This window comes from Miniopterus schreibersii (assembly GCF_964146895.1).
Source record: "Miniopterus schreibersii genome assembly, chromosome: 2".
In the NCBI taxonomy this organism is placed as follows: Eukaryota; Metazoa; Chordata; class Mammalia; order Chiroptera; family Miniopteridae; genus Miniopterus; species Miniopterus schreibersii.
In genome coordinates this window covers 117849336-117866683 of record NC_138102.1, presented here as the reverse complement: position 1 = coordinate 117866683, position 17348 = coordinate 117849336, and the positions used below count along the sequence as shown (strand labels likewise).

The following is a 17348-nucleotide window of genomic DNA, read 5'->3' as shown; positions in this document are numbered from 1 at the left end:
AGAATGCTAGGGGGGAAATGTCTTTACAACCTAAAAATCTAAAAAATCTGGAAATGAGTTCAAATAATTTTTGGATCAGTTTCAGGCTCAAGCTTTCTCAAGTAAATTGCTCTATCTAAGTGTAATTAGGGTATGATTGCTCCCCCTTTCCCACCAATTTTTTAGTCATTAAAGTTGATCAAGTAAGAAGCAGCAGAAGCTGAAGGCATGCTGAAAGGGGCTGAATTTTTTTACCCAGAAGGGCACATGGAAATGACACTGGCCAAAGTCCAAACCTACTAGTTAGTGCCAATGAGAATGTATCAAAACAGGCATAAGTTTCAATAGTAGTGTGACATGCCTTCAGATAGCCCAGGGGATATCCTTGAGGTCTGTCACCTTGATTAGTAATCATGCAACCAGACAGTGAAGCAGTATAGTGGCAGGGAGGAAACTATGGTCTCAGATGGTAGTAGTCATTCTTTGAAAAACTTGGACAGCATCTCCAGATTTAGACTGGCTTTATTTTGTTTTCCTTTCTTCTATTCTCCTTCCATCTTTCTAAGGAGGATGTTACCCTCCTGGATATAAAGAGATTGAATTAGTATCTCCTGTCTCTCTCTCTTCCTTCCTCCCTCCCTATCTCCCCCTCCTCTTCCTTCCTTTCTCTCCCCACCCCACCTCTATCTGCCTTACTCTCCCCCTCTCTCCCCCCTTTTCTTTTTTTTTCTGCTAAGGTTCTGGAACCTATCCATATCTAGGTAATGTTATCATTTAATTGGAATTTCCTTAATAACAGCATTCAGTAGGTAGATACTGCCGCATTTATATGCCTAGACTTAGAAAGAGTTCATAAGTGTAGACACTTATGATTGCAGTGAATTCCAAAATTATTTTTTAACTACTGCCTCAACATTGTCAGCAGTAGGAAGACATCCATTAACTGATGCTCTTTTTTTTTTTTTCATTGTATTCATGGCTATGATTGATTACAGTAAAAACATAAAAAAAGAGCAAAGGGAAAAGGTACATGGGATAAAGCTTGGGGTAAACCAGGCACAGACAGCTTCCAGAGTCCTACGCCAGTGGAATCACATAGGTTATGCTTAATTCCCCCAGCACCTGAGTTGTGACATGTGTGCAATGTCTACTGCTAAGAAGATGCCGGGCCCAGGGTTCTTTTTACAGGCCAGTCACATAGGTACCTTCTGCCTAGCATGTACCAAATTCTAGACTCCCAGAAGGAAAGCAGGTGTTCAGCACAAACCACATTGTACAAGTAGCTTCATCACAGAGAGCAACTCTTAGTGCAAGTGGAAGGAATCCTCTTGAAATTTAAGTTCCCAGACATGCCAGCAAAGAACCCACCTTGCAAGCAAGCCTTTCAAAAGATAGTATGTTACTCTTTTTTGTGCATTTAGTGACAATCTCACAGGAATAATCAACATACATTCAGATTCAAGACTCTTTCCAATTAAGAAACAAGCATTCTAAAAAAAAGACATATAGAGTCTGCTGCCTGAGATATGGATAATACACTCAAAATATATGAAAAACAAAAGAAAATTTAGTTTGGTCTAATGAACTTGGAATTTTAGTGCTTCAATATAGAAAGGGCTCTTTCAGTATTGCTAGCAGCAAAGCCTATAAATAACCACATTATCATTGACTAGAAATGGACTTTATGTGACTACACACATTTAAGCAAAAATAAATCATTTTTGCTAAATTAAATCATTTGGCATTAATTTGGACATGAACTTTAGAAGTAAAAGATGAAGGTGTTATGGTGCTATAATATGTTTGTGAAGATCATTTTCTTCAGCTAATATTTTGGGGATATAAGAGGAAATTTCCTTTTGTTGTTCTGACCACTTGAGTATATTCTCTGCCAATTCTTCTGTCTCAGCTACCAAAATAACCATCTTGGCTAAAGCCTTACTCATTTTCTTTAGATTTGCGTCTAAATGAGGGATATTTCTCATTGTTTCAAGATGGGTTTCTAACCTTGCAATGAAAATCACCACCAGCTCCAGTGAATGTACCAGGTATCTGTGATGATCTTTCTTTTCACATTCTGCGCACTGGTGCAAAAGAGGCAGAACAGGTAGATTAGTTATTATCTCCTATTTCTCTCTCCATGAGTTGTACTTAAATTATTCCCTATATAAAAGCCTATAAACTTATTTTATAAAAGCCTATAAACTCAATATGTTCAGAGTTGAAGGAAAATCTATGAAAGAAACTCCAGACCAGAAGAAATGACTTCTCTTTTCATGGGAAATTACAAGATAGAGTTGAATGAACTTGGGAAATTTTGGGAGAACTCTGGGGATATTGGATTATTTGAAACCAAAAAGTTGAAAAAGGATATTGAACCTTTGAAATTTAGCAATAGAATCTATATATGTTGTAGTTTATATATTCTATATATCCACTATTGACAGTGGTGCAGGGAAATAAACAGGCAAAATAGAGTTGCATTAAAATGGATGAACACATTGTACTCTGAATTCAAGATGCCTTGGACTCGTTGGAACCAGTGGCCTATGCTGGAATTGAGCAGTTTTTAGCAGATACTCAATAGCTAGTGAGGACAAGCAAGCAAAACCCCCTACCACCACTACCAACAAAACTGCTTCGTGCAAATTATTAATCTTCTTAATTTTATTAGTTCAATTAGGAGATAGGAATTTTCTTGAAGTATTATTACTTTGTTTAAATAACATGACATTTAAAATAAGGTAGTAAAAAAAGCACAGCAAATCTGTTATAGCTACCAGCTTCCTCATGGTGTATAGGTTTTAGATGTCTCTAGGTAGGTATCTATTATTCCACACTTCTATGAAATATAGGATTGATAGTATCTAAGCATTTGTTGAGGACAAATCCTGAAGAATATGCACCATTGCTGATTGGTCTTGTATCTACTACTTACAAACATTTTGGGGGTTAGTGCTACAAATGGAACTTTGAAGATTACAACTTGAACAATAAGTGATTGAATGTCTCAATTGTGAAAAGAAGGCCAGTTGCATCTTAAAAGAAGATATTGTATTCAAGACCTGCAGATTGTTTTGCAACTTGGTAATAGGTTGAAGAAGATCCTGACAGGCATTTATAGTACTGGAAAATTGTCTTTTGAGTGCTCTGGTTTTAGCTTTCCTGGATTTTGCTAACTTGCTATTATTATAGATGAGAGTTTTGCGAATGTAGAAATGTTGATCTCCATATCAAGAGAAGTCTAGGAAATGGATTCCATTAGGCTTTGTTAGTTATATTCAGCTTGAGATTACAACTTAGTTCTTTACTTGCAAATTAGAATTCTTGACCCTAATGTGGGCCATTATAGACAGGTTTTAGAAATTTATCAGTTGGACTGGCTTTTGAAGAATAAACTTAAAATAATTATCTTAAATATGAAATCGGTGTCAATTCAGATGCTAAGGTTAGTGATGAATGACTGTAAAGAGACTTTAATTTCAATATTCATTGCAGGACATGTCTCAACAAATAAGATTCATATGCCATTTCATTTGTCTCATTAGTTGGAAAGGGTTGTAAGGTTATATGTATGCTCGTAATAAACAGTATGCTTACACTCTTAATTCTGAGCAAAGAGAAGAAGAGGTACTTATGATGGACGAGACACGGCCAGAAGCAGTCCACCAATAGATACCAACTAAATGTGGAGTGGAAAGATAGGTCTTTTATTTCTAGAATCAGAGACCAGAGAGAGACTGAATGCTGCTTCAGCGCTAAGCACTGAATAAAGACTCCCAAACACCAAGGGCTACACACCAACGGCACTGTGTCATCTTCCTCCATTCTTGATTGACATATAATTTGTGGACTATATCTTATCCAATGATCTGGACAAATTAAGCTCCACAGACACAGTAGGTTTTGGTGAGATTGGATAGCCTCAGCACTACCTGAGAAGTTGGATTGAACAATATCAGGTGAAGGTAGGTGTTCTATGAGTTAAGGAAACAGTATATACACAGTTCCTGGTACAACCTCCTTATCACAAGCTATTGTTTTCAAACAAGTGAGCAATCCAGTTCCAAAATACTCTCCCAAGGTTCAGTTTCATATAACCATTTCTAGTACCAATTTTCTTAGCCTAGTTCCTCCAGTAATCAGAGTCTAATGTAAGGATTTAAGTATTGATAAGTATTTGGGAAGTCAATAAGGGAATAGTTAAGCATTATTTCCAGGCTACTATTTCACAATGAGCTGGAAAGGGAGACAACTGGCCACTCACAATGCATATTTGCTTGACAATCAGAACTTCTTCAGAATTCAAGAAGAAACGACAACTGGAAGTAGTCTTCAGGAGAGTAGATCCCTTCTCATTTCCTGTGGTCAACATTCTCTCTTTCCCTCTCCCAGAGAAAAAGTCCTTGCCCTTCCTGGTTAAATCAGAAAGCCAGAACCTATAACCCATGGTGTGATGTTTCATGCAAGTTCACTTTGGTATAAGATGAGGGAATCTGAGAGTGTAAGTAGTCCCAATACAGGGCCATAAGCAAATCAAATTGTCTGAATTCCCCCCATCCCAAGGACATTGGACAATTTTGCATCTATTGTCACAGGCTGTTTTTCTACTGCCCCTCAAATCTTAGTTGTAATGGTTGTTGCCCAGAAAGAACCAATTGTTCCTTAGAGCACAAAGAGTTAACGCTTATGCATTCATTTAAGCATAAGTACACACATATATTTAAAGTTCTTGTTTCAATATTAAGTTTCCTGACATGAAGGAAACATAAGGAGAGTGCAGTGAAGTGGGTAAGGGCAAGAGATTGGGCATCATCCAGATTTGACTTTGCATATTGGCACAGTTATTTCCTTACCTTTTTGTGACTCAGTTTCTTCATATGTATAATAAAGAAATTGTTCCTAGATGAGAGTTCCTGTGAGAATTAGCATAGTCATTTTTAAGGAAGGATTCTAACCCCATTCTAATCAAGGGTCCTCTAATTTTAATTTCCAGCCTCAATTTTTCTTCAAAATTCTGACATTTAAAATATCTTTCAAACTTATAGTTGTCCCAGCGGGAGCCAAATTATATTTTGTGGTAAGCATTTATTACTGTATCTGCCAATGTTTAAAATCTAATTTGCATTGACTATCTTTTGTTTTCCATGAAAGACTTTTCCCTCCAATACATTTGTAAAATACTTTCTGCTCTGTACTTATTAACCAAAGAAACACTTTCTCTTTGCTGATTCCATTCTGTCACAGAGAGGCAAAGGCAAGTAATAGAGATTTCCTTGGAGTCCCGAAGTGGAAAACAGGTCTGTCCTGGAGCCACATCAGTACATGCCAGGGACATTGCTTTCAATGTGCCCAGGGTACAGGAATGTTACGGTTTAAGTATATCAAGCCTAGAAGGCCAAGTAAAACCAAAGTTAATTAAGATCCTAATAAAAATCTATATAGCAAGAGTTCAAAATAAAATGTCCCAGCACCAAGGCAGGGAGCCTACATGAATGAAACTGGAAAAAAATATAGTCATTTTTCCTTTCTATTATAAAAAAATAATAGCATGACTATGATGGAAGATGGCAACTGATATTCAGTGAAAGAAGTGGAGCGTCCACTGTAGACAGCCGCTGTGACCTCAGTGGGAAAAGTGAAAAGGTGTTTCCCTGGAGGAAAATTTGCCAGCATTGTTAGATATCCACAGTTTTCAAAGTAAGTCAAACAACAACCAGAAGTCTATATTTTTATGTGAAATGGTTGTAGAGACACTAACTATAATAATTAGTGACATGAAAAGAGCCGATAGTCCTACAACTGTGTGGACCAAGCATAATCATCGAGAGTTCACATCTGGCCGGTAGTTAGTATGTGTATGATGAATACATAGGATTAATTGTTGAGACAGGTCTCACTCTTATTTCTTTTAGTAGGTTCTTTCTCTTTTATCCAATCTGACAATTTCTGCCATTTATTTGAAGATCTTTAGATCACTTATTTTAATGTGGTGATTATATGGTTAGTTTTTAAAAATTTTTTATAACATTTTTTGTTAACCTACGAAATCCAAAATATTATCAGTTTAAAATACAATCTGCATCAGAATCATGAATAAGATATGTTATATCATCATCTTCATAATAAACTTCAAAATGTAGTATTACACAGCTGCAGCACATGCAATTAGAAAGTTAAATTTGATGAAATATATCTGTATCTTAATTTCACAGGTTTTACAGTTGTAAGAGAAGATTCAGATAATCAGGCTGCCCAAACATACTTTAAAAATCTTCAATTACTTAATCAAGTATCAGATTTTATTTTTATTTTATTTTTAAAGTAAATATTATGTACATTTAAGGTGTATGACATAATTTTACAAATGAATATATTCATATATAGAGATATGGTTATAGACAAGATAATTAACATATATTCTCATACCATGCTGGCTGTGGCAGTGGCAGTGCGGGGGCGGGGAGGTGGGGGCTTGGATGACTTATTACATCCTGGCTAGGTTGGAAGTCTAGACTGTGCACTCAGCCTTTCCAGGAATCAGTGGCTATGCAGCTATAGCTTTTTCTTTTCTTTTTTTTCCTGTCGTGGTTGGCTAGAGTATTTGTTAAAACTTTTCTGGCTTGCTAGTCTGCCCCTTTCCCTATCTTATGATTAGAGATACGCCCTTTCTTTGGGCCTATATGTGTGTGTGTGTGTGTGTGTATGTGTTTACACATCTAATCATTTTTGTCACATGATGCCCGATGTCTTAAAAATCACTCTTTTCTATATTTTGCCTATTTTTCATATGGTCTTAGGCAGGAGAGTAAACCTGGTCCCTGACATTTCAAATTGGCCAAAGGAATAAACCCCAACTTATTTTTCAAAAATAATATATTTCTACATAAATATTTTTTCTGTGCATCGCTGGTTTCTGCAGTATCATGTTTGTGGTCTTATAAGGCAAAAAGGAAACTCAGGGAACTCACCACCATGTCATTCCTTGGGTTCCTAGTTCCCTAGCCAGTCTGCCTTCTCCTCTCTACCTTTCAAAGTCTCTTTATATTTGTTTTGTATATAATGTTTAGAGTTTTTTGTTGTACTTAGCAAATGATTAGGGAAAAGTACTTTTACTCCATCTTTCTGGAAGCAGAAGTCCAATTTTATTTTCTTTTAAGTAAATTTACATAATTAAAAAAGTATATATTTACCAACATAGTTAATATTTCTAATGTTCTTCAACATATTGTTTAGGTACACACATTGTGAATTTCTTTTCGTTGGGTGCTGGTAGTTTTTATATTCCTAAAAGTACTATTGAGCTTTGTTTTGGGACATCATTTGGTTACTTGGAAAACTGTTTGATAATTTTAGGTCTTGCTTCTAAGATTTATTAGGTACAACCTGAGCAGTATTTAGTCTATGACTAATTACATATTCCCCACTACTGAGCCAAGATCTTTGAGTATTCTCCCCAGTGGCTTATGAATTAGAGGTCATTCTGGCTGAGGGACAGGCACTATTCCTGTCCCTGTGTATACGGTTCCCTCATCCTTTTGAGTGGTTCTTTCCTGGCTTTGGGTAACTTCTTCACACATGTACTGCGCAATACCCTGCTGAGGGGGGCCTCTGTAGATCTCTGGGATTCTTATTTTGTGCAACTCTATCCTCACAAGTACTTGGCCTTATGAATTCTAGACACTTGGATCTACCTGGCTCTCAGCCCCATTTTCTCAATTCATGGATATTGTTGGGATCCATTTGGATGACCTTCCTGTGGCCTGGAAAGTCTCTGAGGGTGCCATCCCCAGGCTCACCTTATTTTTTGCTCATCTCTTAGACATTATTGTTTTTTGTTTCTTGATGTATAATGTGTTTAAAACCACTGTTCCTATATTTTTCTTGTTTCTCATGTGGTTTTAGGTAGGAGAGTAAATATAGTCCCTGATCTTCCAAATTGGTCAGAAGCATGAATTCCACCTTACTTTAAAATATATATATATTTCTACATAAAGTTTCTTTCCTTTCAACTTGACTCTACACATTTTGTGGGGAGTGATTATTTCTAATAAATTGTCTTATATATAATAAATATAGATCAGTAGATATTTATTCTTGAATCTGAATATCAGAGAATATTTACTTATTGATCACTTGAATAAGTAATACTTAAATAATGCTCTCTCTCAATGTGGAAGTCCACTTTTCTTTTATTCTTATCTTTTCCCCTAGCTAAGCTGGTTTTATGTTATTTGGCTGCTAACATGTTTTGAGAATTTATTATGCTCAAAGTATAAAATATGATTCACATTTTTGAGTATAAGGAAGGAACTGTACTGATTGATCCTCAGAGCAGTTATGTCAGCCTTTATAAATCTTTGAGAATATACCCTTATATACCTTTTTCAAGTTTATTTTTTTAGTTTTAATGTGAAAAATAATGTGGCATAATCATATAGACTTTTATCATTCAGTTTTTAGTAATTAAGTTTGAGGTTTATCCCTATTATATTTCTAGGTATGGTAACTATTTGTTTCTGTTTTTATTAGTTCCTTCTTTTCTCCCTCCCTTCCCTTTCCTTTTCTTCTCCCCTTATCCCACTTCTCACTTTTAGGGTCACTTCCAATGCTAATATTCTGTAATTCTCAGAAATCTGAGAAACTTGTAAAATTAATAGTTCACTTAGTATAATTCCTGAAAAAGAACTTAAAATTGGTTAACTTCCAGAAAATTAGTACTGGAAAAATACTTTTTCCTCTTAAATTAAGCTAGTTTTAATTTGTAACATAAATCAGAGTATGTACATTTTAATTATTTTATAGATTTAAAACAGTTTTATAACACATTTTTACCATACCCTCCAGGAGATGGGTAATTTACCAATTCCCTTTTGTATGTGGAAAAACCTAGGCCTGAGGAAGTTTAGGCAAGGTTGGCCCCAGCTCAAGAGCGCACCCTGCACTTCCTGCTAAATGATACTACTTTTTTAAGTAGGCAAATGGTTATAAAACCAAGAATACATCTGGCCTTTTCTTGAAAGATAAGTAAATGGAAGGATGAACAGAATTAATGAACTAGTTGAGGGAAAAGACAAGAAAGAAGGAATAGAGGAAAATTTCTGAAAGGAGACATATTTATGAGAGAGAGTCACAGGGGAAAAGCTATTCATTGGTGGGCATTCTATGTTATTTTTCAAAGTTGAGCGTTTTTGATAGTGAAAGGGAGGGTGATCAGTATTTATTCTAGTACAATAGGCATAAACTATAACTCAGTTAACTCAGGATGTATAGTCATCATTTGGTAACAACCAGGAAGTGTTTGGTTTAATGAATGGAAGAGGTAGATTTCAAAGGGGATTCCTGTTGGTAAGAGATTTAACTGTAAATAATGTTGGGAAGTCAAGAAAGGAGTTCCTTTCTCCCTTTCTTCCTTTTTTAAAGTAAATAATTATGGAGCATTTATCACTGGAAAGTTAGTGGAAAAACATGGGTTAACAATTGGTTGCTACATTGTGGTCAAGTCATATGAGAAAGGATTTTGAAAATTACAAGGACATTGGTGAGATATGAGGAACTGATTTTTTTTTTTAAATCATTCATGAGAAAAGCTATATATATTTGGCTCTTGATTTTTATTGCTTTGTGTGTCAATCACATTAATTACAAATTTTTCAGATTTTTTTTCTCATGTTTATGATTATATATAATCTTTTTTAGGGGAAAAGAAAATCTCGTGAATATTATAGTAGTTAATGAGTTAATGACAATATCAAAAGAATTAATGACAAACCCAATATTATGCTATAAGAATAAAACAACATGTAGTTAGTCAATGCTATCATCATTATTTTCCCTCTATTAGAAAGTAACTAATAGGTTAGGAATAAGTCATGTTCAAATATATGGTATCTAGTATTTTCCAGTGTCCTCTAGTCCTATATCATTATTCATATATCCTTCACTCCATTTCAAATGTTTATGTTTTTAAATTTTATAATGCCATACCACTATGGCATTTTTTGGAAGTAAAGAGTAGAATAGAGAAAATTATCTTACGTATTTTTAAAATAAATACACAATTGATTATATTAGACCAAATTAAATAACCACTTTAACACTCCATTTTGTTATGTAGATATAGACATACTTAAAGGTATTATCCTGTGTCAGACTTGAATCATGTTTGCAAAACAGAATGAATTAGAAAGTTGGGTGGATCAGTCAAAATAGCCAATCTAAAAATTTTAAAACTCAAACCTCTAGTTTTTCTTAATAGGGAATTGTTTAGCCAGATAATTGTAATAACTCTTCATTTAATTTAGAACTATCTATACAAAGTTGAAGAATCTGTACATTTCACTTAAAATTAGAAAACCTTCCAAGAGGTATTGTTTAAATAAAGGTAGTTCTTGTTTACAGGAAATCAAAAGAACAAAGATTTAGGGGGAGAAAACTGAAAAGAAAGTTGAAAAGAAAGCATTTTAAGTGAATTATATTTAAGGTAGCATTATATTTTTCTCATTTTCTAGAATCTAATTTTCTTTCTGTTTCACATACTACAATTTTTAGGAGCCCAAAACTACTATAAAACTGCATAAGGTTTACATAACAGTTATCTATTTCCGAGGAAAAACTAGCCCCAAACTTAATGGTTTGAAACAACAGTGATTTATTATTTCTCTGTATTTTATTTATTATTTCTCTATATTATGTGGGATAAATGAAAGTTTCCTCTGTTGGTTTCCCTGGACCTCAATAATGAGCCTGCATTCAGGCGAGGGTCAGCTGGGCCATAGGGTACAGGATCGCCTGCCTCAAATGTCTATTGGTGCTACCTGTAGGCTGGGTGATCTTAGTTTGCCCCCAAAGGCCTCTTGCTCTCCAATGAGCTAAATGTGGTATCTTCACAGACGGTGGTTTCAGAATTCCAAAAAGAGCAAAAACAGAAGCTAGAAGGTTGCTAGACTTGGATTCATAGAATGGCACTTTTGCTGCATTATATTGGGCAAAGCAAATCTCAAAGCTAACAGTAATTCAAAGTTGGAAAATAGATTCTAACTCTTGATATAAGGAGCTACAAAAAATTTGGGGCCATATTTAATCGACACTTTTAAAACTTACAATATGGGAAATATAGATAGACATAACTCACAAATTAAAGCTCTTAGGTACTCAGTAATTTTTAAGGGTCTCATGGGTCCTGAGACCAAAAAGTTAGAGAATATCAAATGACACAAGGTGCACAGATGCTACTTTTAGCTCAAACTGTATCCATTGCTGTGTTAAGATATTTCTGGGTAGGTATAGAACACCTATTTTCATAAGCTGTGTAGGCATTTCTTAGGAAATCTTGTTCCAAAAAGAAAATCAGGTAGAACAGGCTTTGCTCTATAACAATACCAGGGTCATTGGCAGAGAATGGTTTTGCATAAAACATACTGTTTTTCATTTGGATTTCTTACAATTCATCAGTTCCTAGACTCATGTCTAGGCCCTAGAGATAATAAAAGGAATATTTAGAAACTAGAACCTGGGTTTTGGAATTAATGCAGATGTGAAAATCAGCACTGCCACTTACTAAGTGATCTTGAAAAATTTTCTCAACATTTTTAGATTTAGTTCTAAATTTTAAAATAATAAATATTAATTGAGATGATTTAGAATAGTGCTTAGCACATTGTGAGTGCTAAATTAGTGATACCTGCTATTAAGCACTGCTTTAGGGCTTCTCTCTTAGTGTGTAACATCATATAAAGACATTGTCTCCTTTTTTTATTTTTGGTTATGATGCCTGGAAACAGATAGTGCCTGGTAGGTTTAATACTGTCCACTGGAAAAAAGCAGGTGTATCTAGGGGTTATTGGTACCCAGTGGAGTCAGCTTTGGTGATCACTGGACTTGAAGGCATATAGAAGAAATAGTGATGCCAAGAATAGGTTAGCAGTACCTGGTGAGAACAGTACTACCTGAAGGATTTACAGTGTAGCCAGAGAAATTCCTGAATTTGCTTGAGAAATGGCCTCAACTACTCTTGGGGATTCACCATAATTTGACATTGAGAGTAAGTCTGAGGGAACTAGGGGATTGCACCTTGACATATGGTGATAGCAAATGAGAACAGAGCTTGTTATTGGTAATAAATCCCCATATCGATTCTTAGACTTGTGCAGCTGGGGGCAACCATTAAGTAATTGGTACATGGTTCGACATTATGCACGTACCAAAAAATAAGTCATCTGTCCAATTAAACTTCAGGAAAGAATTATTTTACAGGTGAAAGGTAAATTGAAGAAATGCAGTATCAAGCCTGACCGGGCGTGGCTCAGCGGTTGAGCGTCAACCTAGGATCCAGGCGATTGGGGTTCGATTCCCGGTCAGGGCACATGCCCGGGTTGTGGGCTTGATCAATGACTTTCTCATCATTGGTGTTTCTGTCTCTCTCTCTCTCCCTCTCCTTTCCTCTCTCTGAAATCAATAAAGATATATTAAAAAAAAAAAAAAAAAAAAAGAAATGCAGTATCAAACAGAAGATTTGAACATACACACCTAGGTTTTATAAATATTGAAACGCATCACTACTTTGTACTCCTGTAACCAAGGCTCACAGAGATCTCCTTTGCAGTAATATTGAACTGTAGAAAGTTTTGCTTGTTTCCTTGACTTGAATGCAGTGGTTCTCACTTTCATTCAATGTGGCTAATGTAGAAAAACATAGGATTGCCACAGAGTAATTATTTTAAATATAATTGCTTCTCCTAGGTGATAGTCTCTGGAGAGAAACTGTAAAAGTAGATTACTTCTCAGAGCAATATCTAAAAGTAAACTTTGGTAAAAGAAATTCATATCAGTAGTAAAAGATAATGCTTCTTTTTTTTTTTTTAATATATCTTTATTGATTTCAGAGAGAGGAAAGGAGAGGGAGAGAGAGATAGAAACATCAATGATGAGAGAGTCATTGATCAGCTGCAGCCCGCAACCCGGGCATGTGCCCTGACCGGGAATCGAACCCCGATCGCCTGGATCCTAGGTCGATGCTCAACCGCTGAGCCACACCCAGCAGGGCAAGATAATGCTTCTTTGTGATTTGTTTTTCTTTTTACTGAGTCATCCCTTTAGATTATTTACATATAATATGTGTATTCTTTTATGCCTTTACATGCTGATTACAGATGCATATGCCAATAGAATCCAGGGTGCCAAAATAATTAGTGGCGTTATTATTAACAAAAATAAAATTAGCCCAGAAGCATACTGTTCGAAAATAATATTTAAACAGGATTTAGCAAGATATTTTCAAAATGAATACTAATTGCAGTCATTTAAATTTTAAACAATAGCAACAAATTATGTCTTAATTTTCATGTTAAGGTAAGATCTTGATAAATAAAATATTTTGTATTTTAATTTCAGAACAATCCTTTCAGGAAAAAAACAAATCCCATTAAAGGTAAAAAAGGAAATACAGAGAAATGAAATAACTTGCCCAAGTTTACATGTTGTGTGAGCATTTATTTATACATAACTATATTTTAATTTTGTGTATAGGTAATTAGTTTTACACTTTTTTTTCACTAATAATTAATGTAAATAATGCTGGAAGTATCTGTTGTAATGGTACATCTCGGTCTCTATATTTTTTCAGGCTTTGGGTTTTACTGTATTTTTCAGACATTCTACTGACATTTTGTTTTATCTTCTTTCAAAGAACTTCTGAGTGGTTTAATTAATGGTTGATGCACTTGTCTCTCCTTTTGAATTTTTCCATAGAGTTAAAATCCAAATTTTTTTGAATTACAAAATCAAGATTTAAAATAACACTAGTTATATGTTATCATTTCACTGCAGCATTGATGACTGCACAAGTAGATAACACCTTTGCATGACATTGCACAACACCTTTTATTACATGATTTTCTACTTGACTAGAACCTTTTTATCAGCCATATAATTATCTCATCTCCAATTTTCCTATTTTAAAAGTGAGTATAGTGATTAGCTAAGACCCTTAGAGGGATTTAAAAACACAGTTAAAAGAAATTGAGAATTGTGACATACACCTACATGTTCTACAAACAAATACTTTTAGTACTATTGATAGAGGTTGGTAAATAAACCTATGATTAGAAACAACTGTGATCGTAAGGTAGGCTTATTTGATTTAGATATTAAGAACTGAGGGGTAAATTGTACGTCACAAAGAATTATTAACATGATGTTCTGTTCTGTGTTGTTATTTCCATGGTGTGTTAAAGGCACAAAAGTGCTACGTGTTGAAACCTCTTCTTTTTCTCATAGTAAAACTTTATAATCTCAGAAAGATCAGAATCTATCCCTCCAAAAATCTCTTACTACTTCATATAGTCACTCATTTATTCATTAATTCATTCCTTTATTCAAGAAATGTTTGTTTAGTTCCTCTATGCATCAACTACTAGGCTGGGCTCTAAATCAATGTTAGATTTCATATCTGAATAAAAGGGTGTGTTGTTTTTTTTTGTTTTTTTTTTTTGGCATATACTCAAGTTAAATTTAAAATATATTTTTTTGAATTTTTATACTTTCCTAAACTTATTAGCATTTGAATGAAAAATAACTCATGTAAAATCCATATTCTTTGTTCCTTAGGATAAGAGAAAACCCTTTTCTTGCTTTAAAAATATATATAATATCTCAAATTGTTTCAGCATGCTAACATTTTTGTGAAATCTGTGGTTAAGGGCAAGGAGAAAATTCCTATAGGAAGATAAGGCTTTAATGGATTAAAAATGGACTCCATAATTTATACTTAATTCTTCTCATTAATAAATATTCACAATGTGGCCCTTTATATAAAGGTGCAAAACATTCTTCATCAAAATAGTGGAAAATAGTGCTCCATTCCATAGGGTTACTTATGTCAGCCCAGTACAAGTTGAAGTTAACCAGTAATTTTGAGGATTCAGATAAAATTATAATCACATAGACTTGGTTGGTGCCAGATGTCTAAGTATTCAAAGGGTTCTAATTCTGGGGAAAAAAAGGAAAGAAAAAAAGATAATGAAGTGATTTTTAGCACATGTACATCAGAGACCATTCTAAGCTAATGTTTTTGAAGCTAGCCCTTTCAGAATGACCAAAAGCTGTGGGAAATCATGTCAGCAGCAAAGTGAAGCAATTTATCTAGATTATGATAAATCAACATTCTAGCAATTGTTCTTGATTTTTATAGTAAACTATAATAATAGTTTCTAAACGGTGTCATTGACTTGTCTAAATGGCAAAGTCCTTCAAACCAGCACAGAAGGATCATAGCTTCCTGGGGTATTTAGTTTTCAGGGTTCAACATTTATATCAATATAATGAATTGAACTGAATCTGTTGACTAGTTAAGAAGAATGATGGCTTTGGAGAATGTCAGATTTGTTTTGGAGCAAGAATACCCCTGTGATTTTCTCTGCCTTAGAAGGATTTAATGAACCAGAATAAAAACCATAAGACCTGAAATAGTCAGGCAGCCACATTTGCTAACGTAAAAACACATCACATACTATGATATATGTTGAGATAAAGCTACTGATATCTTTTCATATTAAGCTGATAATGAAAAACTAGAAAAATAATATATTTTTCTTTTGTTAAATCCACATTTTGTCCATAAATATTTTATCTCTGCTTGTCACTTGTTATTTTATTTAAAAACATTTTAGTAAATATTTTACCTTGACTATAGTATAATTCAGTCATGTTTAAATGGTTAAAGAATTCCTTTAATAAATATTCCCTGACAACTAATTATGTGTAGGGCACAGTGTTATATTCTTTGGGGATATATAGGTATGTTAAGCTTGGATTTTGCCTTAAGGAGAGATTTACTTTCTTGGTAAATTAACCAATATCACCACACTTCTCTGAAAATATGTTGATTTATGACTGGGATGCACTAATTGCCCATGGTGACTCTTGAATATCCATGCACTTTTATCTTCACTAATTGAGTTACACACTTACTAACAGTTATTTGTGCTCCAAAAATCAACTGTATTTGCTTTAGTAGTCTGGTAATTTAAATTATAATTAAACTGTGTCTGAGGTCCTCAAGATTGCTCCCAAGTTGGGTAATTTGCTAGAAGGACTCAATAATACTTATTATCACAGCTAAGATTTTTTACAGGGAAAGGATACAAAGCAAAATCAGCAAACAGAAAAGGTGCATGGCACAAAATTAAGAGGAGACTTGACAGACATTTCTAAGACTCGTCTCCCAGTGGAATCACACAGGCTACATACACTTAATTCCTTCAGCAAGTAGTTGCAACCACCTTGTAAAGTGTTGTCTGCCATGGAATCCCACGTTGAGCCAAGGAGTCCAGAGTTTTTGAGAATCACTCACATAGGCATCCTCTACCTATAAATAACATGCCAAAATTTCACAACCTCAGGAGAGCAGGTGTACACAATTTGCACAGTTTAGGCATAGTGAGCCACTTTTACCATTTAGAGAAAACTTATTACCAGTGTGGGGAATTGTTTGCCTGTCAAGTTTCTCACACCAGCCAAGGGCCAACTTTGCAAGCAGGACTTCCTAAAAATAATAGTCTCAGGCCTGCTACTTAAATATTTTCTGCATATACACATGTCAGTGAAATATAAAGCATGAGTGCAGAAAAAGAGAAGGGAGAAAGTTGTTTCTATGAAAACTAAGTTTAATATTTTGAAGAGACTTAATAAAGGTAATTCAAAACAATAATTTCAGTTGAATTAGATATATATTAGACCATTATTAATTCAAGTTTCATGCTTAGAATAATCACAGAGATTTTGTTAAAGTGTGTATTCATATTGTTTAATTCTGTTATAGATCCTGGGACTCTATTTCTAATGAGTTCCAAAGTATAATGATGCAGATGCTGGTCCATAAACTATACTTTGAGCAGCAAAATTCTAGGAAAGACTAAAAGAAAAAAATAATAAAAATTTAAGAACTTTACCTTGATATTTATATACAGGCTTCTTTAAGTTGCTGCTCAATATTAATGGACTAAAGTTGATCAGTAGGCAAAGACCTATAAGCTTGGTTTAGGGGAGACCGTTTTGCAGAACTATAATAAATAGACCTACACTCAAATAAAATATCTTGGCCCTATACTAAAATATTCATGAATGTACAATTATGTGTTTTAATTTAATATACAATATTTATGATGTGAACGTCTTAATGTTAACAATTCCCCATTTTTATAGGCCTTTTCAATTATTTGACTGATTACTGGACAATTTGTTGACTAGCAAGGCTTTTAGGGAATAACATAGAAATTAAAGTCCATGAAGAGAACAAAAAGATATAGAGACTGAGGATGGAGAACTTATTGTAATCAGAAATATTCCTTTGTAAAGGAGGCGGCATTTGA

At 34.3% G+C, this 17348-nt stretch overlaps 1 long non-coding RNA gene and 1 pseudogene across 3 annotated transcripts in view; both read right to left on the bottom strand.

The window, feature by feature from the left end:
• LOC308552985 overlaps positions 1 to 17348 on the bottom strand; it is a 206504-nt gene that overhangs the window by 17863 nt on the left and 171293 nt on the right. The gene's annotated exons all lie outside the window — the stretch shown is intronic.
• On the bottom strand, positions 1714 to 3807 carry LOC308553573 (HAUS augmin-like complex subunit 2 pseudogene; annotated as a pseudogene). The gene is made up of 2 exons: positions 3781 to 3807; positions 1714 to 2063 (listed from the first exon to the last, which is right to left on the bottom strand). The product of its transcript is annotated as an HAUS augmin-like complex subunit 2 pseudogene (transcript).